The 25,902-nt window shown below is 34.3% G+C and overlaps 1 long non-coding RNA gene across 1 annotated transcript in view; it reads right to left on the reverse strand.

The window, feature by feature from the left end:
• The window catches only part of LOC113926357, a 30,886-nt gene extending 6,444 nt beyond the window's left edge, over nt 1–24,442 (reverse strand). The window contains exons 1-3 of the long non-coding RNA XR_003521291.2: nt 24,389–24,442; nt 9,496–9,557; nt 6,693–6,814 (exon numbers count right to left, since the gene is read on the reverse strand). This is a non-coding gene — a long non-coding RNA (uncharacterized LOC113926357). The remainder of the gene's footprint in view (nt 1–6,692; nt 6,815–9,495; nt 9,558–24,388) is intronic.
• Nucleotides 24,443–25,902: the final 1,460 nt, after the last annotated feature.

Genomic DNA, 25,902 nt, shown 5'->3' on the forward strand with positions numbered 1-25,902 from the left:
TAATCAACTTTTTTAAAAACAGCTTTATTGAGATATAATTCACATATTTAAAGTGTATAATTCAGTGTTTTTTAGTATATTCAAAGATATGTGCAATCATAACAATAGTCAATTTTAGATAATGTTCATGACCAAAAAAGAAAAGAAAGAAACCCCATATTCTTAAGCTACCCTCCCTCTTATTCTCCCTAGTCCTAAAAAAAGCACTCATCTGCTTTCTATCTCTATAAATTTAATTCTTCTGGACATTTCATACGAATGGAATTATACAATATATATGACCTTTTGTCTCTGGATTATTTCAATAGCATAATGTTTTTAAGGTTCATCTATATTATAGCAGGAATCAGTACTTCATTCCCTTGAATGGCTTAATAATATTCCACTATATGTATATACCATATTTTGTTTATCCATTCATCTGTTGATGGACCTTTTGACTACTGTTATTATTACTGTTATGAAGATTCTGGTACAAATTTTGTTTGAATATCTATTTCCAATTATTTTAGTCACATATCTAAGAATGGAATTCTGGGTCATTGTTAATTCTGTGTTTAATTTTTCAAGGAATCACCAAACTGTTTTTCGTAGCTGCTACATCATTTCACATTCTCACAAGCAACATACAATGATTCTAATTTCTTCACATCCTTGAAAATTAATATATATAATATACATACATATATATATTATCCTACCCATTCCAGTAAATGTGAGGGGTTATCTTGTTGTGGCTTTGGTTTGCAATTCTCTAATGACTAATGACGTTGAACATCTTTTCATGTGGTTGTTGGCAACTTTTTTGGAAAAATGTTTATTAAAATGTCTTACCCATTTTTAAGTCAGTTCTGTGTTCTTTGTTTGAATTATAAGAATACTTTATATATTCTGGATACTAGACCCTTGTCAGATATGTATGATTTGTAAATATTTTCTCCTACTCTGTGGGTTGTCTTTTCACTTTCTTGATTGTATCCTTTGAGAGACAAAAGCTTTTAATTATTATAATTTTTATAGTTTAAGCACTTACATTTAAGTCTTTGATTCATTTTGAGTTAATTTTTATACATGGTGTAAAAATTCATCTTCATTCTTTTTGCGCAATGCTACCCGGTTGGTGAGTGATTAGCTTTCACACTATGTTTTTCACATTAGTCTTTGCAAGCAAGTTGGGGGGACTACAGAGGATTCTATATTATTTTATATCTGCATTCTTAGTGTCTATCATGTTGCCTAGCAGATGAGAAGTATTTCATTCAAATAAGTGAAATTATTAAATAAAATATTATTCGATATTAAGGAAGAATAATTTTTGGTACATATCATACCCTATGTCATGTGGAAAAAATTAATTATATAGATACTTTAAAAATATAATGGTGATACTTTTACTTGACTTACCAGATTTCATGAATTATTTTAATAAAAGAAAAATAATAATACTACAGATTCTTAGCCATAAAAACTTATATTTACATTTTCTGCTGATTTTTGGTTTCATAGATAATTAAAAATAGGTATTATATCTCTTTTATATATTAGTAAACTAATGGGAAAATTTGCCCAAGGTCTATAGCAACAATATAATATAGTAAAAAAAAAATCAATTTTATCTCTCGTCTCAAATCCATATTCCCTTCATGCCATCTTAAGTGATTCTCCCTTAAATGAGATCTGTATTTGTTAAATAATAACACTTAAAATAAAAGTGTTCAAAATCAATCTTTCCTACAGATTTGGTGAAATTCTCAGGTCAAATCAAATCAAAAGTCTTCTTGTAATATAGCTGTGTCAAATCTAAGTTCTTTTCCCCTCTTCTGCCTAGATTTCTCTCTGGTAGTCCACTACAATATGCTCATCACAGAACCATATTAACTGCTATTTAGTATCCTAGAAGTTAATATATTTCAGAAGGCAGAGATGAGTACTTGTTATAGGTGATTGATTGCTAGGAGAAGCAGATGGAGATGTTTTAAATCTTTAAAAGTAGGAGACAAGTATTTCAAAGAACTTAGTAATACTTAATGCTTATTTTCCTTTTTCAATAATTATCTTTAAACAGAAGTCAAGAGAGTGCAGAATGGGGAATCACACACCATAAGAAGAGAAATTTGATTATTAAGGTAATTATTTTCCATGTGCTTAAGGCATTAGAAAAAGGTTCACAAGCACTCAAGGGCTCAGAATGTACACCGTCCACAAAAACTTTCTCGCACCCCCCAATTACTTGAGAATGTGATTTAACCAATTGGGAAATGAATAAAAAGAAGGAACCTAATAATGGGAGAAAAGTGGCATAAACTATTAGTATTATGTTCACTGAATTCTTTTAAATATGATTAACTCCATGTAATTTTGCATATATGATTATAAAACAATTCAAATGTCATAATAAACCATGAAAGAAAATATGCCTAATATCAAAACTAATTAAAAAATAATAAACTTGTTTAGAAATTATGATTCAACAATAGAAATTAGAAATGAGAGAGGAAGATGATGGGGGGAAAGGTTTTTGTGTTATTTTTCTCATTTTACCTGAGGGCACTCAATAGATCCACCCTAAAGTTTTGCCATTGTTATTTATAGAGTATATCTTCAAGTATACATTTAAAAGAACTCTCAAATATATCCAATAGTAGGATTTAAAGCATGATATATATCTACCAAAAGAGCAGGAAACAAAATGTTTTGATGTTACATGTTTTCATGTAACAAAACGTAGAAGGAGCTTATTACAAATGAGAGACAGGAAAAGACAAAGAACATATAACTGAGTTAGCAAGCTACTTCCTATGGGCCAAATCTGGCCCACTGCTTGCTGTTTGTAAAAAAAACTGCTGTTGGAATACACTCGCTCCATCCATTTACATATTACCTATAACTGTTTTCATGCTTTAGTGGCAGAGTTGAGTAGTGACAAAAACTGTAAGGCCCACAAAGCCTAAACTATTAATAATCTGGCAATATTTGTGAATATTACAAGTTTTGCCAACCCTTGATCTGTAGTAACAAACATATATACATGATTCTTTCTTTCAAATAGCCCATAAACTAACAGGGTAAGAGAAAAAAACTGGTAATATGAAAAATGTTGTTAAAAGGAAATTCACAAAATGTGACAAGAATAACTGGAAAGAGCACCCTAATCCTCAAATTCCTTCCTTTTCAAGCAGGCAGGAATGAGAGCTTCACAGGGGTTATGTTATTTCTGTTGGCTCTTGAAACCGAATTATGGGTTTTCCAAGCAGAGGACAGAAAAGGGTCCTGAGCCCGAGAAAATATCCTGTGAAGAAGTCATGAGGGTGGAAAAGAGATGGATATTTGGGAGGCAGTGAGAAGCAATAAAACAGAAGAAGTAGACCTCGGCAGGTCTTTTCACTCATTATTCCTTCCCCCCTGGATCTTTCTGAAGCATTCATCAATTTCCAAATCAGTCTTACATGCTCATTAATACAGTTGCCATCACCCTTCAGAAGGTAAACTCCGTAAGTATTTGTTGAATGAGTGAGTGAATGAACAAATGACCAAATTAACACAGGGCCTTGTCCATTAAGCACAAAGAAAGGACTTCCAGGGAAGTCCCAGAAATCAAACAGCATCATCACCTACTCACACGGACCCTGGTTTAGTGACTCATGTACAATCGCCACACCTAGTAAATTTCCTCTGAGCCACGATTGCTCTACTCCTTGTCTGCAAATTATCATTTTCCTTAATAAAGATGGTACAAGCAAAAGAGTAATTGAATATTCAGCTTCCTCTCAAATAGTTGTAAGCACTATAATGTCATTTTTGGCCAACGCATTTCTTCTTCTATCTACAAATATAGTTAAAAAGTCACTGTCCACAGTTTTGTCTGGAGTTCTTATAGCATATTGGTCAAACCTACCGCAACTGCTTGCCCTGCTGCTTAGATGTGTGCGGTCTATTACTTCAGTCTTAGCCTGTGGCTGACAAGAGCAAAGTAAGAGATCCAAAATGTCTGTGGTCTAGTTAACTTAATTCTGTTCCACATCACAAACTCAAGGTCTATGACAGTCCTGAGAAATGCTGGCTACTCAATGTGAGGGACCAGATGAGAGTCAGTGGACAAACTTTTGTCAATTTATCCTTAATCTGGAGACAGCAACTTTAGGCACAGGCCCAATTATTGATCAGGTATTTTCACTTTGATACATACATATAATTAGCTTAAAAAGCTAATGCCTTATTTTCTTTCAAAAACAGCATAGCTAGAAACTTTATATAATGGATAATTAAGTCATAGTAAATGCTTTTTATGACTTTTTAAGGATGAAATAATCAGAGTAAGAATAATAGTATACACAGAGTATATTTCTAACTTTAGATGAAGTGTTAAATGCATATTCACCCCTTATTTAATAGGATTATCACTTCAAAATGAATAACAACTGCATTTTATTTATATCAAGGGAGAAATTTCCAAAATCCCTTTGCCTGCTAGTATTAGTTAACAAAACTAGTTCCTATTTTCATCACAGTAAGCAAGTGACATTCTTCCATGGAGCAACAACCTTTTCTCATGTTTCCTAGGCTTGCTGGGAAAAAAAAAAGTGACAATTTTATGTTATGGTGAAACAGTCACACAAATGGGCTGTGGTTTTCATTTTCAAACAAGATTGTTCCTTCTAAAACTGGAGGAATCAAATTCCATTTCAAATTACATGGCTGGCTATATTAGGGCATGGTTGGTTACTCACCTAGGCAGACCTGCAAATCTTTGTGCCAGATGAAACAATCCCGGATGTAGGATTTTCAGGATTTACAGAGGAAACCCAATTATTTTGGAGGTGTTTTTCTTTGAGATTATTCAAAGCTTTAGAGGAGGAAGAAATATGATCACAGGATTTAGAATTTAAAATCCAGGATAACAATAACTCAAAACAAATCATGATGCTTTGTTGAGTTGTTTGGTATCCTTACACTTCTGAGAAAATGAGAGAATTGTAGATATTGTGATATAAAGATGAGGCAGAAAGTAAAAGACAAAAAAATCTGGGTGAGTATAACTCAATAAAAATTCGTATGCCCACAGATGTCTTATCTTCATGTTTTTCTCTATCTTTTCTATTCTAAAATCTCTGTTCAGATTCAAATTTTTAAATAAACTGTTACTGATAATATTTGCAGGTTACACAACTGTGCTCTAGAAATCATCTTACTCATTTTCAGTAGTCTGACCAGTAGTGGTCAGTGGAGGGAGATATGATTGCAAATGAACGAGCAGTGAATTTGTTGTGTGTCTTATATAGTAAAAACAGGCTTATCAAAATGTTTACATTAGTTACATGAAATACTTTTGAGGCTCACAGACATGTTGCTAATACCTTTTTTCTTGTTTTGAAGTGAATATTCTGAACTGAATTGGAATACAAAGCAAACTAGTTTCAAAGACCATCACTCATTTTAACCAGGGCATTCTGAGTTATGAGCGATAGACCGACATTTTTGAAGCTCTTGTTTCCCAAGATGACTTTCTGTAAGAAAAAAAATTTTGAAAACAAAATAATATTTCTCCCGGGTGCCCGGGTGGCTCAGTTGGTTAAGCGTCGGCCTTCAGCTCAGGTCATGATCCCAGGGTCCTGAGATCGAGTCCCGTGTCCAGCTCTCTGCTCTGTGGGGAGCCCGCTTCTCTCTCTCCCTCTGCCTGCCGCTCGCTCCCCTTGCTTGTGCTCTCTCTTTCTTTCCCACTTTGTCAAATAAATAAATAAAATCTTTAAAAAAATAGTATTTCTCCCACTGAAAGTCCAAATTTTTCCCTATACACCTTATTGTAGAATACATATGTTACACATCTTTTGCACATTTTATACTGAAAAATACAATGTTTGGTACAGAAAAATCATTCAGTATTTGCCCGTGACCATTGGGATTCTTTGGCTTCACATTCATTTTTCTTTTTCTTTTTAGAACGGTCACTGTAATTGAGCAAACTTGGCAGAGTATATCACAGATAAAAGTATCTTAAACGAAATACTGTTTTTGGCTAAAACATTCACAGCTGATCAACAATCCATTAATAACTTATTTGGGAACAAGCCAAGGATTTCTCTGGAGGATACACCCTGGTAAGGTGGTTTCAGAGATAGAGCTTTTGGGACAAATTAATATATTTTTTTTTAATAAGACACTGTCATTCTTGGACCTACCGCATGATCTTAATTGGCCTAGTTGCCTTTAGCACCTAATTGTTAGGGATCTTCATTCTGAAATGTAATATCCTCATGATTACTTTGGTTTGTTTGTTTAAATGTGCATAATTAGGCAAACTTCATCCTGGAAATGTGTTTGCTTAATACCGGGCAGAATAATTTCTAAGTACATTAAGAAATTTAGGTAAAAGGCACTTTATCAATTCAAACTGTTTTCATATACTGAAAGAAAATGAGAGCTACTTAGTGAATGAAGACTCTTCAGTCATTTTCTCACATAGGTACAGGACCCTGTTTACACCTACAAAGCTTTTCAATGGATGGTCTCATTTCTCTATTCTGTATAAAGTAATTATGCTGCAGTTTCATTCCTATGAGAAATTTCCAGATGCCATCAAGATGCGAGAGCTGAAGTCACATCTCTGTAGGCAGCAGACAAAGGCAAACAGTTAATCAAACTGTGACCGTGATTAGCTGGATAAAAAGTGACAGTTTCTAGCCGTTTTGCAGCACCTGCATTTCTTCAGACTGTAGCTCCGAAGCAAGTATGGTCGAGTCAGCAGATTCCAATATCACAATTAAGAAATAATGTGGAGCGTTCCAGGGAGAAGATTATCCAAGGCACGAAATGCAGGCTGCAAGAAAAACAGTGTTTAAAAAAATTGTGTAAACTTATAGTTTTGTATGTAAAATGGAGAAACGTCTGTAATAAGCTCAGGAAATCATCCTGAAACTGGGAGCAAGACAGGAATTTGAAAACCATGGTAATGGTACAATCTGGCAAAATGAACTACCTGTTCAGGAAAGGAAGAGGGGAGGGAATACCTAGAGTGCATCTGAAGAATATTAAATCTGGATTAAGGTTATATTAACATGAGGAAATAATCACTCAGGCTTGAAAAATGAATATTGCCCTTTCACTGTTTCTAATAATTATGTCATCTAGCTGTAGGCAGTTGCTTGTTTGCATTTTACATATCCAATACTGCAATGCTTGTTATCTTTATGTCCAAAATGGGAAAACTAGAATATACGGGCATTCACTGCAAGTTTTGCACAGAGGACTTTGAAAGTCTCTGCAGAACTCTTAAGAAATTCAAATGATCAAGGCTTTGATAAAGAATTGAAGTCACAATATCTACATATTTGAACAAATCAACAAGGGGCGAATATCATTAAAATGTAAATCCAAGTCTATGGTATAAAATTCTCGACTACAAGACCACCTATGTTTTAACTTTACTTCACTCATCCATAAATGAACATCCTGAATTTTAACATATGTTCAAATTTCAAGTACTGAGTTGGCCTAACAGAGGGATTTAGATATATTCCACTGCCCTGATCTGTCAACCATAGGAGTTTAGCAGAGCTTGAGGCCCTCGAGGAGTTTCACAAAAGAGCAAGTATTTTGCACAAAGCAGCACCTATATGGTCAACAAAGCCCCAGGGGTCCACAAAGCTAACAGTATTAGGCCTAAAGTCCAGCAATTCTAGAAAAAAAAGTGTTTCTTGTGGATAGGAGAGAGGTTTCGTCCAGATGACCTCTGAGAATGGAGGTTAGACAAGTTTGGATCCAGACTCATGGAGACAGGAGTCTTTGCCAGTGAAACCAAAGTTTATGCAGCCCACCCACCTGAGTCGCTGGGCTTTTCAGACCAAACTTGCTTAGAATAAATTCAATTGAGTTTATTAATCATGTTGATTTACAAGAAGAAACTCACCAAACCACACTCTAGCTACTTTCTGGAAAAAGAAAACACTCAAAAAACAGTAAAGATGAAGCAATAAAGATGTGAAAAACAAGGCCAGGGAAAATTAAGCACACTTAAGCCCCCTATGATTATTTAATAATAACAACGTTTTCCTCAATCATGTCCATGCAGAAAATGGAGTAGATGTGGACCTTATTTATGGGAAATTCCAACATCAAGGATAACAAAGAAAACTGAAATGAGCTGGTGTCACTGAAGTTGGAGTGTGATAAAGGCAAGAATTCATTACTCTGTTCCATCAAAAAATAAAATTTATATATTTAGAATGATCTATCAAAATTACCAGGCAAGGAGGTTACATGGCCTGTCCAAACCAATGCAAGGCTGATGGATATTCAAAAAAATGACTTCTCCAGTGAGGAGGAATTCCCCAAGCTTAAGAATAATAACCATCATCTCAATGATTTGCATCAGAAATACTATATTTTATCAGCTTCTTTAGAAAGACAGCAGTTTTTCATTCACTTGAATACACATATTTATTTTAAGACTCAAATAAGCTTAAGAAGCCTTAAAAATTATGTGTGTGTGTGTATGTGTGTATTGAGGTGGGAATACCATGTGCAACAATTAACAGCAGACTTCACTATATTGTGTGGCATATGAATTTTTTATTTGTATTTGATTCAGAGCACTAATAAAGGCTGTAGAATAATGTTTTGGTCTTTTACTTTTTTACTGACACAAAAATATCTCCATTATCTTTCAAGGTTAAATAATCATTTAAATTTCAAAAATATTATAGTTTTTGCCATCAGTATAGATATAGTGCTTTTCCTAACTTTATGGTTTGACACATACTATTTCAGGAATGAAATTCTATTTCTATTCTATTCATTCTCAGAAATGAAATTTTGAGTGCTACTTTTAGAATTTTCTTCTTCTTCTTCTTCTTTAATTCTCAGTTTTATGAAAACATGCCCAGTGTTAGGCTTGACAACTTGAGAGGAAGAAAAGGAACGTATGATGCACGTTTCCTAACTACAAGCACATGATAAAAGATATGCTGTTTTTGTGAATGAAAACAGTGAATGTTCAAAGAGGGCACTCGATATAAATGGGAAGAGCCAAGTAAGTCTTCCTGGCAGAGCTTGAAGCAAGAGGCATTAACACTGGGCAGGATTGGGCAGCCAGTCGATAATACCTTGAGTTGTCAAGAAATCAAATATTAAATCATGAATCAAGAAAATCAAGCTTACATCAATTTCTGGAGAATGTTATAATTTGCAATACTCATAAGATGAAGCAACTTTTTTATAACAATCTCCTAAGTCAGAGTGGTACTTTTTGCTCTTAGACTTTCACTGGTCAGTTCTAGCAAGCCAACTTTATTTTCCAAAAATACTTAGCTTCTGTCAACAGATCCAGGTGACTTTGAGAAAGATTAAAAAGTCTCAGGAGAAATATGACTCTTACTTTAGAAACATCTACATACATACATGTACACATACAGGTATATGTAGGCATAAGCATATACGCACATAGGCATGACTGAGAACTTACAATTTTCATTCATGCATGCATTTTTTTTTTTTACTTACCTAAACAATGCTGGACATGAAAAGAGAAAGAAATGCAGTTCCAGCTCCCAAAGTATTCAAGTCTGCATAGGAGAGACAAATGTATATGAACAATCACAGTAACATGTTGAATGAGTAGTAGAAATACATATAGAATAAATTGGTAGAACCATTGAAGACATAATTAGCCTTCATTGAGTGTTAGCTCTAGGATTTCACTCAATGAGATAAAATAAGCAGTTGAAACACTATTAACAGCATATGAAAAAATGTAGTAAACTTCAATAGCTCATTCAGGTTAGGCAAGCTAATTTAATACTGGTGCTTAAGATACAGATGGATGGAGAGAGGCATTGATAAATGTGGTGGCTTGGTAGTCAGAGCCAGATTTTGAAGGCTCTTTTACTAATGAGTTTGGATTTTGTACTACGAGTTATGGAGAGTCACTGAACACTTTTAATTGAGAGAGCGTCATGGACAAATTTACATTTCTGAGGTGCTGGCTGTATGGAGTAGAGACAGCAGTACAATTAGGATGCAAATATAATAATCCAAGAGAGGATGATGGCAGTGACTGGTTGGGGCAGTGGCATTATACCTGTTTTTAAAGATTGAATCAAAATGACTTTTGGTGAAAAATTAAATCATGTGGGAAAGAGGCAAGGACTATGAGTTGACTTTCGGGTTGCTACTTTGAGAAAATAGCAGTAAGCTAGTAAATAACAAAGTGAGGTACAAATTTGGTACCGAAGAGTTCAGGTTTTAAATACTCCATTGTTGAGTTGACGATTCTTTTTTGATTTGAGGGAATTCTTTTGTGCGGCAGAAATTTCCAGCACTCAATTGGAAATATGAATCTGTAATTTAGGAGGTATAATGGATTGGATATATACTTTGGAAGTCAACAGATTACAAAATATTGTTAAAAATAGGGCAGTACATGAAATCTCCCAAAGAAATTATTTAGAATAAGATGACAAAAGATCGCTCCCTGCTCAGCAGGAGGCCGGCTTCTCCCTTCCCACTCCCCCCCCACTTGTGTTCCCTCTCTTGCTGTCTCTCTGTCAAATAAATAAATAAAATCTTTAAAAAAAAGAAAAAAAGATGACCAAAGATCTTGAAGTAATATTGGATTAAAATTATTAAGAACCAAAATATCCGATACAGACATTGGACCTTAAAAGAATTTTTTAAAAAAAGAAAGAAGAATGTTCTTTAATCTTAGACTAGAGCCTCATAGCTTAAAATAGAGAAAGGCTGTATCTCAGAGGCAGCAGCCCTGAGGTATGAAAAGTCTTGAGAAAAACAGAAAATCCCAAACCAGAAGATCCAGAAGAATTGTTAGTTTGTCCAATGAATGATGAACAGTTGTCTTCATATATTGAAGTGGATTTGAGTCTATTTCATATTGCATGCTGTGTAGTATCTGACCTTTTCTTTGATAATTTTTGGATAAAAGAAACATTGTTATTTTTTATTCATAGTGGTCCCAGAAGTTAGTATATTTGGCTAACTCACAATAAATGTTCTGTAAATGTTTATTGATGTATAATTTAATACACTCAATAACTGTTACAATTATTATCTTATCTAATACTTAGGCTACTCTGATAAATTTGTTATTACAACTTACAGATGAAGAAATTGAGATTTAGGAAGGTTAATCAAACTGTAGTATGTGGACTATGCAGGACGTGGCCTCAGAAGGGTGTGACTTCAGGCCAATGTTACTTCCAGCATAAAGTGCTACACTCCATGAAAAGAAAATGAGAAGTCTACCACTCTTTTGCACATTTTTGTGGGCACCCGATTTTATTAATTGCCTACCATGTTTCAGGCACTATGTTCAAATATTCGTATGCATCATCTAATTTAGTTTTTCAACAGTCCTACAAAAAAGTAATTAACTTCCATCAAAGTGGATTGATACGCTTATTTCTATTAAGAGTTGTACTAGTCTTCTAGTTACTAATGCTCAAAACTCGAACATGTCTTTCGATTTTTATATCTCCTCAGTCTCCAAGACCTGTGAAGTCTAATTCTCTGAAGTCATCCATATCTATCTCATTTCAGTTAGGAACTCTGTCTCCATAGTCAAGTGTTTTCATTCAACCTTGTAAACCTCCCAGGCAGATACAAAGCTGTTGATCAGGGTTTTGCATTGAATTTAATCATAGGATTAATAGCACCTTCTTACCACCTTCACACAAAACTCCATTTCTGTATTTATCCAATTATCCTCACTTCTCTTCTTAGTCAAGTCCTCTCCCATGACTACCTTACTTCTCTTCCTCAAATGACCTGTATCTCTCACTTGCAAAGGCCACTGCCTTTGCCTAAATCAAAACACCTTCACCTGTGTCCTGTTTATCTCTTTACACTTGGCCTGAGATGATAATTCCTTTATAGCTCTACCCCCAAATCCAGATGGTGCCATTTCTAGGTCAACACTGTTCTTTGACATTTTAATCAGAGTGTACCACACTGCAGTGATTTTTTTTCTATTAATATCCAAACTATGTTCTCCAATACAGTAACCCTAAGCCACACATACCTATATAATTTAAAATATAAAATAAGATAATACAGTATAACATAAATTCTTACTTTAATTAATTATGAAATGAAATACAATTCAAACTTCTGTTCCTTAGTAGGCATCAGCCATATTTCAAGGGTTCAAAAACCACATGTGGTTGGCTATGGCCTAGATATTAGGCAGTGCAAACGCAGAACATGGGATGATAACTGTGTCTTACACATATGTTTCTGTCTGACTGTACTACCTGGGACTGAAAGCTAAGACCAAAATGTCTGTTTTCATGTACCTTCAGGCCTCCTACCATGCCCAGAAGATTAAATGCCTAATAAACCTAATTGAAAATTGACTGAAAGAATGAATAAACAAATAAACAACTTGGGATGATAATTGTTTCTACAATAATCCATTGATGACTCATTTCTTAACCTTTTTCATCACAAAAGCAAAATTTAAGGCCTTCTGTATGCTACTTTTGCTGCTATGTGTTGATACAAAAATGTTTAAATGTTTCTGTTTTCTACCTTCAAAGAGGTTACTGTATTACAGAAAAAAATAGATCTACAAAAAAATAATTATAATAAGACTCAATGTAGACTTGAGGTCCCGGGAGCAAGCCTTGCTGCTTTTCCCCCTTTTCCAAACACTGTACAGCATAGAACAGTCTGTGGATGACCAGATCATTGGGGGTAAGAGCTAAAGCCACCAGGTCAAAGAGTAGAGCAGCATCAACTATCCAGAGACTCTAAACTGTGTCAAATAGTATATAATAGAGATCAGAAAACCTAGCTTGCCTGGTGTGATATTGTGATTTATAAGAAGAAATATATTTCTGGTCTTTGTCCCCTTTCCTGGCACAGAGCTCCTGAAACCATTGGGATTTGCTAAGTGATGAGCACCATAAGGGAGACTTTTATGTTTATGAGGTGACTTTGGGAACCAGATGGGGTTAGTGGAGCAATCATGTGATTAGAGGGTTAGAACTTTCAGTCTCACAACCACCTCTGTGGAATAGAAAGGCTGGAGGTTGAATCAATCTCCAATGGCCAATGATTTATTCAGTCATGCCTATGTAATGAGATCGCCATAAAAACCTAAAAGGCTGGAGTTCAAAGAGTTTCCAGGTTGATGCTCACATGGAGGTGCTGGGAGAGTTGTGCACCTGAACGGCTTGGAAGCTCCAAGCTCTTTCCCCATACCTGCCCCTTGTATTTCTTCACCTGGCTGTAGATTTGTATTCTTTAACATCTTCTGTAATCAATTGGTAATCTACCAAGTAAATACATTTCCTGAGTTCTGTGAGCCATTCTGGCAAATTAATCAAACCAGTGGAGGGGGTCATGGAACCTCTGATTTATAGCCAGTTGGTCAGAAGCACAGGTAACAATCTGGGCTTGAAAATTGGCATCTGCAGTGGAGTGCAGTCTTGCAGGACTAAACCCTTAACCTGTGGAATCTGATGCTATCTCCTGGTTGTTAGTGTCAGAATTGAGTTGAATTGTAGTACACCCATCTGGTGTCCAAGAGTTGCTAGTTGGTGTGGAGAAGCCTTTATACAGACATTAGGAGTCTTAACTGGCCTAGTTGCCTTTAGCACCTAGAATTAGGTGCTAATTAGAATTAGGACCAGGGAATCCAACAGATTTGGTTTTACTTTGACTCCAAAGAATTCTCTCCAAATGAGATTTGAACTTCAGGAATATACTTTGAAGTCACACCACAGAAAAGGAGACAAAATTTTTCCAATGGGACTGACTCAAAATAAAACACTACTTCCTTCTGATGAACCAGTGTCAAAATTCAGAAGAGCTTGTAGAAGTAGATACAATAGGCAGTCAATGCATTTGTTTTCAAAAAAGCTTGGACCCTATCCTTCTGTTAAAGAGAGAGTTCAAAGGTCATTTTCAAAATCAGTCACGTACAGTATAAATCAAATTATAATTTGACCCTGATCTCCACTGGAAATTTTATTGAGTTCCTGTGGTCATTTGAAACCAAAAACGTGACCATTGCCATCACTGCTTTACCTAGGCAGTAAATCTAGTTGGTATGAAGTACTTTTTTGATTTACCTAATGATATAAGATATTCACAGTGTTTGGGGATTTTTTTTACAGTTCAAGTTATGCAATTGTTCCAAAGAGCTATCCAGCTCCTCCGTCGGGTACCTCAAGTTAAGTCTTTACTAGTTACTGAGAAAATTCTTAATTTCTAACAACAGGTGAATGACACCAGAACCCTTAGGGCCAGAGAGGTAGAAATTCTTTACATTAACTGAAACTTGGCAAGGAGATCCAACTCCAGTACCCTCTATCAGAAATAATGTGGAAATAGCTAAGTTACTTCTAGATTTCTGAGAAGTATCCTTTTAGCAATTTAGTAGAAGAGTCTGGCGCTAAAGATTCTGATTAAGTCTTGGCTCCACCATTATGTAAGTTGTACAAATGATTTCCTCTCTGTGCCTCAGTTTTTCCATTTTTAAATGAAAAGGTACTGGATTTCAGGACTTTCAGAGAATTGCCAACTCTAGCTTCAGAGATTCTGATAAGTAGCATAGTTTTGCACTAATAATTCTCTGTTGTTGACATATAAGACGGTGGCCAAAAAACATTTTGGTTTAAAAAAATTACAATACAGTGTAATTTGAGTAATAATAGAAATGTATACAGCACAAAATAAGGGATAGCTAATTCTTTTTTTGAGAATGGGGTTAGGATTAGGGTGAGAGGGACATTCACTGAGCATGTAGTACTCTGTAAATTTCATAGTGTGATCTACAACAGAGTATTTTCAGGCTACCAATTCATAAAAGATGATCATTGAATTTAACTTGTACATAATTTGGTGCAATACTCTGTACAAGTGTTTAATTAGCTCTTTTAATAGTCAATGAAAAGGAGGTTAATCTGAATGTAAAATATATGTTGAGACCATTGTTTACTGTAATGATTAATAAGAAATAATGTTTCCCTTTTTTCAGTCTATTTAATGACTAAAAGTAATAATTCTAAGAAGCATTAGAAAATAATCATGTCAACATGTGAAATTCTTGGAATCCTTCACAGTGACAAACATTATGCTTTGTATTTAGCATTATTTTCAGCAATTATTTGAAGATGATATTAAATTTCTACCATAAAATGATTTTCTAAAAATATGAGAATAAAAATCTGAGTACTTTTTATTCATCAGTGATGAGTATTTTGAGTTATGCCATAAATATAAATCAGTATTTACCAAGATGCTATATTTGAATGGAAAACATTCTTCCTATTAAATAAATTTTAAAAACTCAGGCAAACAAGTGTTATGCATCTATAGGCACATCATAATGTCACATGATATTAGATATTGGTTGATTAGAACTTCCTGCCCTTATGGATGCATTTCTTTGCTTTGGGGTTTTATGTTTCAGCTCAACATATTTAAGTATACTCTGTGAAATGTGAATATAAGACAGTTAAAAATGTGAATATAAAATAGTTAAAGGAAACATTATTTATACTAAAGGTTCTTTCTTAGGATTAGTTCTAGCCAAGAATGTATGCCTAATCTGAAAAATTCGCAGTTGCTATAGTACTATCCATTTAATTTTGTCATCTGCCTGGGTGGCTCAGTTGGTTGAGCAACTGCCTTTGGCTCAGGCCATGATCCTGGAGTCCCGGGATCGAGTCCCGCATTGGGCTCCCTGCTCGGTGGGGAGTCTGCTTCTCCCTCTGACCTTCTTCCCTCTCATGCTCTCTCTCTACCATTCTCTCTCTCTCAACAAATAAATCAATAAAAATCTTTAAAAAAATACAGAGAAGAATTAAATTTTTTAAATACTATGGTTTAAGTAATTTTAACTGGAAATTAAAATAAAAATACATTAAAACAGAGACTCCTTGAGATGTAAAAAATTGGATAGTTTTCATTTAAGTCAGTCAACTTTACATTGAAAATGATTGTATCTTAGAAAATTTACCTCCGAGAGACTGGAGAGATATAGAGCACTAGTTTTTCTGGGAACAGTTTTGTCCCTGGGAGACATTTTTTGACTGCCAGTACTCGGGGAGGGGACATTACTGGCATCTAGTGAGTGGAAACTAAACAAGGAATTGTCTGGCCCAAAATGTCAGTAGTACAGCTGTTAAGAAATCCTGATTGAAATAAAATGGGTGCATCTTATCATTTCCTTTTTTCACAGCTGGCTATTTTTGGCTCTCGCTAGATTCTCAGCATCTGACTCTGTCTCAATCTTCTCTTTCTGTCTCTGTCGTTCTTTCTCTCTCATTTTTTCTTTTTCTTTCTCTAATAAACCTCTCTGATGAAGATCCATTAATGTTTTAATGGAAAAAGACATTTTTCTCATAACTAGAAGCAGAGACCAGAAGTTCTCAGAAATAAAAGCCTAAATCAAGAAAGAGTATAGTAGAGGTTGCATCAGCAAGGTTAAAAAAAGAATCTGTTTCTGTAATACTACTTTTAAAGATACTTCAAATTGTCTTAAAGATGAATTAAGGATTCGAAGATGGAATATTTCAAAACTTCATGAAAGTCAGCCTCAGAGACTGTAAACCAGGATATCTACCAGCGTCGGTGACAAACAAGGACTTTATACTTGTAAACTTTGCACTGTAAAATTGTTTCCTGCCATGTCCTCAATTAACCTTTGTGAGGAAACCCCTGGACTTCAATCACTTGCAGTTCTTTGTCTTTGCTTCTATTATTTTAACTAAAAAATAAGACCAGACTTTCCTTATTTGTGATTCCATAAAATCCTTCAGCTGGGTTCAACATATTATTTATTCTTTCCTATTTCATTTTTCTTGTTTGCCACCTTAACCATTTTTAAATGTACAGTTCAGTAGTACTGAGTGAGTACGTTCACATTGTTGTAAAACCATCCCCACCATCCATTTCCAGAACTCTTTTCATCTTACAAAGCTGAAACTGTGCCCATTAAATGAGGATAAGTAAATAATATCCACCCAAAATTGTGAAAGAAATTACAAAATACAATATGATAATTTTGGTTATCATTTTTTTTATGAATTTAATTTACTTATTTAAATTCTAGCCAAAATCTTTTCCTTTGGACCTAATTGTTCTCTATAAGAAATTTCTCTTAAATTTGTCTTCTCATTCATTTACTGAATTAATTAATTGAAGACAAGGGAATAAGAAAATGAGAAAGAGTCTCATTACTGAATTAATTGAACAGGGAAGTTGAGATGTGAAATAATGAAAGGAGAGTGAAATGTATTTCCACAATCAATCGATCATTTTATACAACTCTTCTCCTTACATTATCTCATTCTTCTTATTAACTATTTTATTTACTTGTGCCATGCATCCTTCTACTATGTCTTATTTAACCCAAGGACACAGGTTGATATTTTTCTGTTGTCTACTTCCCAGTATTTTCACAGGCATAGGCAAAGCTACATTTAATCCCTTATTTCCTGGGCTTTAGGACTTTTCATACTTCTAATTTACGTTTTGGTAAAATATGGTCCTACATATGGATAAAGCCATAAATTTCACATATTGATAAAAGATGGGATTTACAGGAAGTGCTTGTTATTCACAACCTGCATTCTGAACAGAGCATTTTAGAATCAAATGCCTACAAGTGCCAACAAAGTAAATAAAGTAGCAGGTGTAAGGAGACACACAGGTAAGAGGAAAGGACTGTGGAGAGTAAAGGCAAGCCTCAGGGAAAAGGGGCTAGTTGCTACTCAATTCTCAGTGTCACCAGACCTTATGATTTTTCTAATGAAGCCAGAAAGTTTGTTTTCATATAAAATTTCCCAATTTTTAAATGTTTATATATTTTTATTTATTTTTTATTTTTTTAGATTTTATTTATTTATTTGAGACAGAGAGAATGAGAGAGAGAGAGCACACGAGGAGGGGGAGGGTCAGAGGGAGAAGCGGACCCCCTGCTGAGCAGGGAGCCCGATGCGGGACTGTATCCAGGGACTCCAGGATCATGACCTGAGCCGAAGGCAGTCGCTTAACCAACTGAGCCACCCAAGGCGCCCTAAATGTTTATATATTTTTAAATCCCTGTAGGCCAAGCAAAAGTAATCTGCATGCCAAATGTTTTTTATAAACCTCCAGGTTCCAACCATTGATCTAAGCAGACACATACATTTTTCATGTTAGACTATAAATAGAGTAGAGGTTGTCAAAGTTCTGTTGACAGTACTTGTGGACCCTTGGGAGAGAGAGTTTACATACTCCTGCATCTTCTACTTATAATGTACTTTAACTTAATTTAACATTAACTGAAAAATTGTTTAAGAATACCCATATTTAAATTGGAATAAGAGAAAGTTTTTCTGTCTTGCTAGCTACCACATCCTTCTTTTTCCTTTCATAATTATTCTTTTCTTTTTTGTAAAAAAGATTTTTTATTTGTTTGACAGAGAGAACACAAGCAGAGGGAGAGAGAGGGAGAAGCAGGTTCCCTTGTGAGCAAGGAGCCCAACGTGGGACTCGATCCCAGGACCCTGCAATCATGACCCGGGCCGAAGGCAGCCGCTCAACTGACTGAGCCATCCAGGCGTCCCATAATTATTCTTTTCTCACATGAAGGAGTCTCTGGGAATACCATACTTGCTAACTTTTATTCTTTCTCTTTATTATTCAGAGTAAACTTTAGAAATACTAATTTTAAAACAGTATTTCATAGTTCCACACATATATTAAATATAATAAAACTAGTATATTTAAATGAACATATTTTTATCATGGCATTTTTCATTAAGAATTCTTCATAATTTCTCATCAATTATGTTTCTCTTACTAATTTCCATATTGAGAATCTATATGTTGGTTCTAGATCTCCAAGCCTATATATTATTTTATTCAGTGCATGGCATTTCCCCTTCTTTAGTATTTCTGCTTCTCTAGTTACTAAGTTCTTACTGATGTCTTTGAAAAGTCTATTCTATTCCATGAATTTATTTTTTTAAGTTTATATTGAACTGTATCAATATCTTGATTTACAAAATAATTCAGTTCCACAAGAGTTATCCAATTAAAGCTCAATGAAGAAACTTGACATTTAAAGGAATACTATAATAAATAATTTGCAAAACAAATGATCAACCTGTTTAATTTATTCATTGTAAAGGATTTTGTAAATGTTAGATTTGTTCATAGCAAGTGTACATTTTTCTGACATCTCCCTTTGGATTATAATTTGAAAAACACTTAGAAGTTGTCCTATATTACTGTCAATTATTCAAGTTTCTCTGTTTACAATGTATATACTAATATCCAAAACCAGTCCAAAAATCTGATGTCATGTGTGTGAGCACATGTCCATACACACACACACACACACACACACACAATTTTCCTACTCAATTTCAGGACAGTTTTAACAATTTCCATGAGAAGACTTTATCTCTATTTGCTTATTTCAAATAATTATTGTAGCTAAGAATTATTTTCTGGGGTGTGGAGGCAGGGGAATCTATAGATAGGCTGCGTTAACAGGGGACAAATTTGGTGGTTCTCCTTGAATCTATTCCACTGTCAAGACTCAATTTCTTGTCTCAGAGGTGACATTTAATATATGATTGACCTTTATCTCAAATTCTAAAATTGTCAATTTTCTTTATGATAGCCTCCAGTAAGGAAATTAATCAAAAGTTTAGGAAAATAAATTGGTTATTTAACTTTTGTCCCTCAGCACTAAAAATAACATGTGAAATTTCTTGGTGCCGCTCATAAGAAATATGCAATTTATGAATTTTTTCCTTTGAATATTTGATATTCCCTTCACTCTGGCTTAAATATCTTTAGCTTCTCAGGAACACTGACCTCCCTACCAGTAGGTTCCAGTCACTCACACGAGCAGTTACAGTATACATTTCACTATCATTTGAATTTTTTCTTAGGATGATCAACTCTAAAATCCTATGGTCTGATTGTACCTCCTGATGCTTTCTATTTCACATTTCTAAATTTCTACTGAACTAGATTTTTATCCTTACCAAGATGGAGATCTCCAGTTGTCCCTTTTGTAGCATATTCTCCCCCACTTCTAATTCTGGCATCACTTGCCTCTCTCCCAAGTCAAAACCTTATAACCAGCTGTTAAAATCACACTTTTTCAACTGTTCTTTTGCCAGTTTGCTCTAACTTGCCAACTTGTGTTTTTTCTTGGCTCCAGTTATGGAACTTTATTTGACTGTGATCTTCTGCATTTTCTGGAGAAAGTCACTAAACAGTGATGAATCAGTAGATGTACCATCAGGCTATTCTTATGTTCAAACTCAGTTACAATCTTACTTTTGCCTAACAATTCTGTTATTTATATTTTGCCACGGAGTCCTCCGTTAGCCACTGTAACACTTCTGCAATATCAATTGGAAGCTGTCCATTCAAATATCCCCTTTGTCAAAAACGATCTACTTCATCAGTAGTCTCACAACTTCCTCTCTAGCAATATACTCTCTCCTGATTTTTTTTTTGACCAAACTAAATACTACACTATTCCATTATAATTGATCTTTGTTAACCACCTTTTGACACAAACACCAAATCTAGATAAACTCTACAATCTACAGATGCAATGGCTAAAGCAGAAATGTTGACTACTGTTAGGAAAGAATTATATAAATGGGTTTTTTTGTTTCACTTGTATTCATGATGAACAACAAAAAACAAAAAGAAAAAAAACAAAGGGAGATTATTTCTTAGATTATCTCCGTTACTCAGTTCTCCCAGTTTTCCATAGCCTTTTCTCAATACTCACTCCCAGCTGATGACCTCACCCAATTTCTCACTGTCTTAATCTTCTCCTCAACAAATCTGTAATCCTGCCTATACTTACCACACCTTTCTTCACTGCTTTTGTAATAAAGGGAGTGTCTTTCCTTCCCCCAAAGGTCTGTCTTCCCTGTGTGCTCTGAAGCCCCTCCCCTTAACTCTCACACAACTCTGCTTTTTAATTTCTTCTCTCCTTCCTTTCTATGGAAATTATGTCATTATAAGAGCATCTTCTCGTATCTTCAACCATTATGCAAAAGAGAAGCAAAAGAGAAAAAAATGCAAAACATCCAGTTCCTCGCTATCTCCAACTATTTGGCCTTATCCTTGACCTCTTCCAGAGCCAACCTGCCCACAAGACTTGTCTGTACAGCTATCTCCAATTTTATGTGTTCAGTCATACTTTGATCCAACCCAATCTGATCACGTCCCTACTACTGCATTAAAAAATGTATCTGTCAAGGCCACCAATTTTGCTAATGAGATTTCTGCATTTAGCTTACTCAGGATCCTCTCAAATCAGCCACATCCACATTATTGAAAATTTTCTGTCATGGCTTCCAGGACGCTAACATGTCTTTTTTTTTTTTTTTTTTCTTTTTTTTTCTTACTTCAACTGATCCCCTTATGGTCTCCTTTGCCGTATTCTTCTCCTTCACAGTATTACATATTGGAGTGATTTGCAGCTTAAATCTGGACTCTGCTCTCCATATGCATTATTTTCCATGAGGTATTCTAGTCCACTCAGAAGCAGTAACCAACTTGTTCGTATTGTTTTGAAACAAATACATTCCATAATTGAGTGGATTAATATAATTCCCACAAGTGTCTTTTAATTTTTGGTCATGACAAGGCTTAAGGTTAAAAATTAGATTCCAGGAAAAAAACTGAAATTTTTAGTTACCAACTGAATAAATTGGATAGCTTCTTGATCCCATCACTGTCATTCAAGACTGTAATTCAAGTTCTGACTGTGAGAAGAAATAGAGTATATAAACATTTTAACTTAAATAGGAATTTTGCCCACTTGCCTAGTCTTCTATTTGCATTCTTTACACAATATATTTCTGTGGTCTCCAGAATGCATATATTCAGAACTTTTGTAATCTTACTGAAAATGTCTATTTTAACAAAGCATTTGAGCATTAAAAACTAAGTGTTTTATGCTAAATAAAAATGTGGCAAACATTTCTGTAACTAAAGAAAGGAAAGTCTATAAATTCTGATCCCTATAAGCAAAATAGGCTATGAACAATTTCCTGAACACAATGTATGCTTTCTATTCTCTGCATTTTTCATAAAAGGACAATTCCTATCCGTTATTCTTTTGAGTAAATCACCTTTTCCTGATCATCCCTGTTATATATTTCTTAAACCTTTATCAGTTGGGCGCTAATCCTCATTTTTTCTTACAACTTTCTTAACCTCTGTTTTATAACAACACTATTTCCCACATCTTTTATTCTCTGAAACCTATTCTGGAAAATTTCTTCAGCAATATCATCTATTTAATAACTCTGTTTTTACCTGTGACTAAAATTTTGCTGAATGTATCCATTTAATTTTTAATTTGAATTTTTATAGTTATTTCATGGCTAAAATTTATATATCTTTAAAAAATCTGCTGTTTTTCTATGACCTTGTTTACATATTATTTACATATTATAGGCTTTTGGAAAGGTAGTTTTTAAATACATTCAATACCCAAAAAGTTATTTTTCAACATATTCCAAGTTTTATCCTTCAAATTTTTTAAGTCTTTGTGAGGCTAGCTTGGCTAATTTTTATTTTAGCTAATTCCCACATAAGTCTTGGTTTTTATGGGTGTGTGTGTGTGTGTGCGCGCACACACGCGCACGTGCACTTGGGTGTTTGAGTTTTAACCACTAATATTTTTTTTGACATATTATCTCTGGAAATTGTTTGACACTTATAATTTGAGTAATTGCTTGTGTGGAATATTTGCATTTGCCTTTGCCAGTGCCTTATGGGAAATAAACTAGATTCTCAACTTTCGCTTTTTGCACCACTAAGGTACTTGAATTCAGTCATTAAACTTATGTGAGAATTTGTGACTATGAGTTATATAGGAACATCTTTCTTATCCGTATTCAAGTTTAGTGTCAAGAAAGGCAAGTTTTGGGGCACTTGGGTGCCTCAGTCTGTTAAGTGTCCGGCTCTTGATTTCAGCTCAGGTCATGACCTCAGGGTGGTGGGATCAAGCCCAAGCAGTGGAGAGTCTGCTTGGGATTCTTTCTCCCCTCATCTCCCTCTGCCCCTCTGCTTCCGCTGTCTTTCTCTTTCTCAAATAAATAAATCTTTAAAAAAGACAGGCAAGTTTCCTTTTTTATGCGACATTCATTTCTTAGTTGTCCTAATATTGAAGAGGAAAAATATTAGAGAAAATCATTAGATATAAAATATTAGAGAAAATCATTAATAGAGTGTGATTTTGGCACATGACTAAACAAAGAAATACATGAACCACAATGACAATCCTGTGTATGTGGAATATGACATAGTGCACAAGTGCTATTACATTTAGCGGGGAAATGCTTTTCCATTTTCTATTGAATAAGTAGTGCTGAAAAGAACATTATTGATAGGAAAAAAATAATATTACATGACGACATTACTCCATATAGAAATACTAATTTCTAATTGATTAAGTTCTGAATGTGAAAACAGTCCATTTAATATTTGAGAAAAATATATAGGATATTATCTTTAAGACTGATTGAAGAAACTTATTGAATAAGATAAAAAAATGCAAACTAAAAAGTTAAAAATGATAAATTTGACTACATTATCATTTAGGCAATTTGACCAAAATCAAAACAAATAAACAAATAAAAATCTTTTAATCCAAACACATCACAATTAATGTGAAAAAGGAAGTCACAGACTAACTGAAAACATTAACATCCCACATAGCTAATATATATATATATATATTAGGTAATGTATATGTGAGTGCAAAAAGACAACACAATGGGTACATGAGTGCAGGATATGAGCAAGTAAGTGTTTCACAGAAGAGGACACCCACCTGGCCAATGAACATATTAAAAATGTACATATTGCTGGTAATGAAGGAAATGCAAATTAATGTCAGCCAGATTAGCAGAATTTAATTCTTTGGCACTACTACGTTTTTTGTAGGATTTAGAGTAGTAAGAATCTCATTAACCACTGTTTAAAAAGATAGAGAACATTATTATAACAACTCTGAAGAAAATTTTGCCACTGCCTAGATAACTTCACCTACAGTAAGTCTTGATGATTCAACTTTTAGAGAAACCCTAATATACATGCAAAAAAGATGTGCAAAAATATTTATCGAAATGTTGTTTGTTTATTATTGAACAAAAATGAGAATACAATTATCCACCAATAATAAAATGGATAGGAGGCACCTGGCTGGCTCAGTCAGTAGAGCATGCAACTTAGGGTCATGAGTTCAAGCCCTACAATGGGCACAGAGCCTACTTAATTAAAAAAATAATAATAATAAAGTAAAAAATGTTTGGTATCTTCATAGGGTGGGATACTATACTGTTGTTAAGGTAACTGTATTAGGAAATATATACATAGTAGTCCCCCTTACCTGTAGTTGATTTCAGTTACCCACAGTCAACCATGGTCCCAAAGCAGATGATCCTCCTTCTGAAAAATTGTCAGAAGGTCCATTATAGCCTAATGCCATATCACAATGCCTATGTCACTCACCTTGATTCATTATAAGGCATTATGTCATTTCACATCATCACTGGAAGAAGGGTCAGCACAGTACAATATTTTGAGAGAGAGACCACATTCACATAACTTCTATTACACTACATTGTTACAATTGTTCTATTTTATTATTAGTTGTTATTGTTCATCTGTTACTGTCCCTAATTTATAAGGCTTTATCATAGGTATGTATGCATAAGAAAAAAACATAGTATATACAGAGTCTGGTACTATCTGTGATTTCAGGCATCCACTGAAGATCTTAGAACGCATCTCCTGTGGATAAGGGAGAACTACTGTACCTACGACTATTAATCTCAAAAACAATGTACAGTGTAAAAAGATGTTGTAGACATATAGTGTAATTTATCTAGATTTTTAAAATATGCAAACTAAGATTATGGTTTATGAGTACACAAAATGTGATGACAATATCAAATGCCTCTTAAATAAAAATTTTAAGTGATCGATTATCATTAGAAATGAAAGAAAAAGTGATGAAAGATTTCTCAACTGCATTTCTAAGGACTAATTTTTAAAGAAATGATCAGAAGATAAAATGTTAAGATTTGATATAATTGGGTTATAGGTAAGCATATTTATTATATTATTTCTCTCTCTCTCTTCTTTTTGCATTACTGAAATATTTCCAAATTTTTTAAGTGGGTAAAAAAGAAAGCATTGTCCATGAGTCTCTTTATTCTTTTTAAAAATTCTATGCTCTTCAGTGGAATGGAGCTTCTTCTTGGGGGCCATCTGCTGCTGAGCATGTTCTATTTACCCAAATGTCTAATTCTATTCATCAGTAATATACTCTGATGTTATAATATTCTATGTGTTTACAAAGTATATAAAATATAGTTTGTGTTTCCTTCTCCAAATGATGAAATAAGATGCACACTAGTAATTTTTCTGTTATTAATTGTAGTAATGGCAATGCTAGCAAGATTAGGGCTATTAATGAACCAGAAAAGCCAAGAAGATAGAGAAAGATCGATATTTCTGTGTCCTTCCCTTTCAGGACACAGTGTAAACTCCTCTGCACCGTGTTGGGTCTTCATGGTGATTCTTCCAGTGGTTCAGTCATTCCACTTGAATGGTAATATTTATGTTTCTATGGCTTTGATATACATTTGATACACGTGTGAGTATGTTTCTCTTTAATGTTGTGTTCTATTTTTTTCCCACCAAATCAAATCTTTTCTGCAAGTAAGCAGGGCATAAATTCTAAATTAACAGCAACTACTCCTGTGTTAGGCTTCGTGATGCATATCCATGTAGGGATCAAGGCCATATGCCTTACTAGAAGTGATGCACACCCACAGGGCCATATAATTCAGAAAATCATTTGTAACTGCATGAGCTTAACTCATTTACAGCAGGGAA

The sequence above is a fragment of the Zalophus californianus genome, chromosome 7 (genome assembly GCF_009762305.2).
Source record: "Zalophus californianus isolate mZalCal1 chromosome 7, mZalCal1.pri.v2, whole genome shotgun sequence".
Classification (NCBI taxonomy): Eukaryota; Metazoa; Chordata; class Mammalia; order Carnivora; family Otariidae; genus Zalophus; species Zalophus californianus.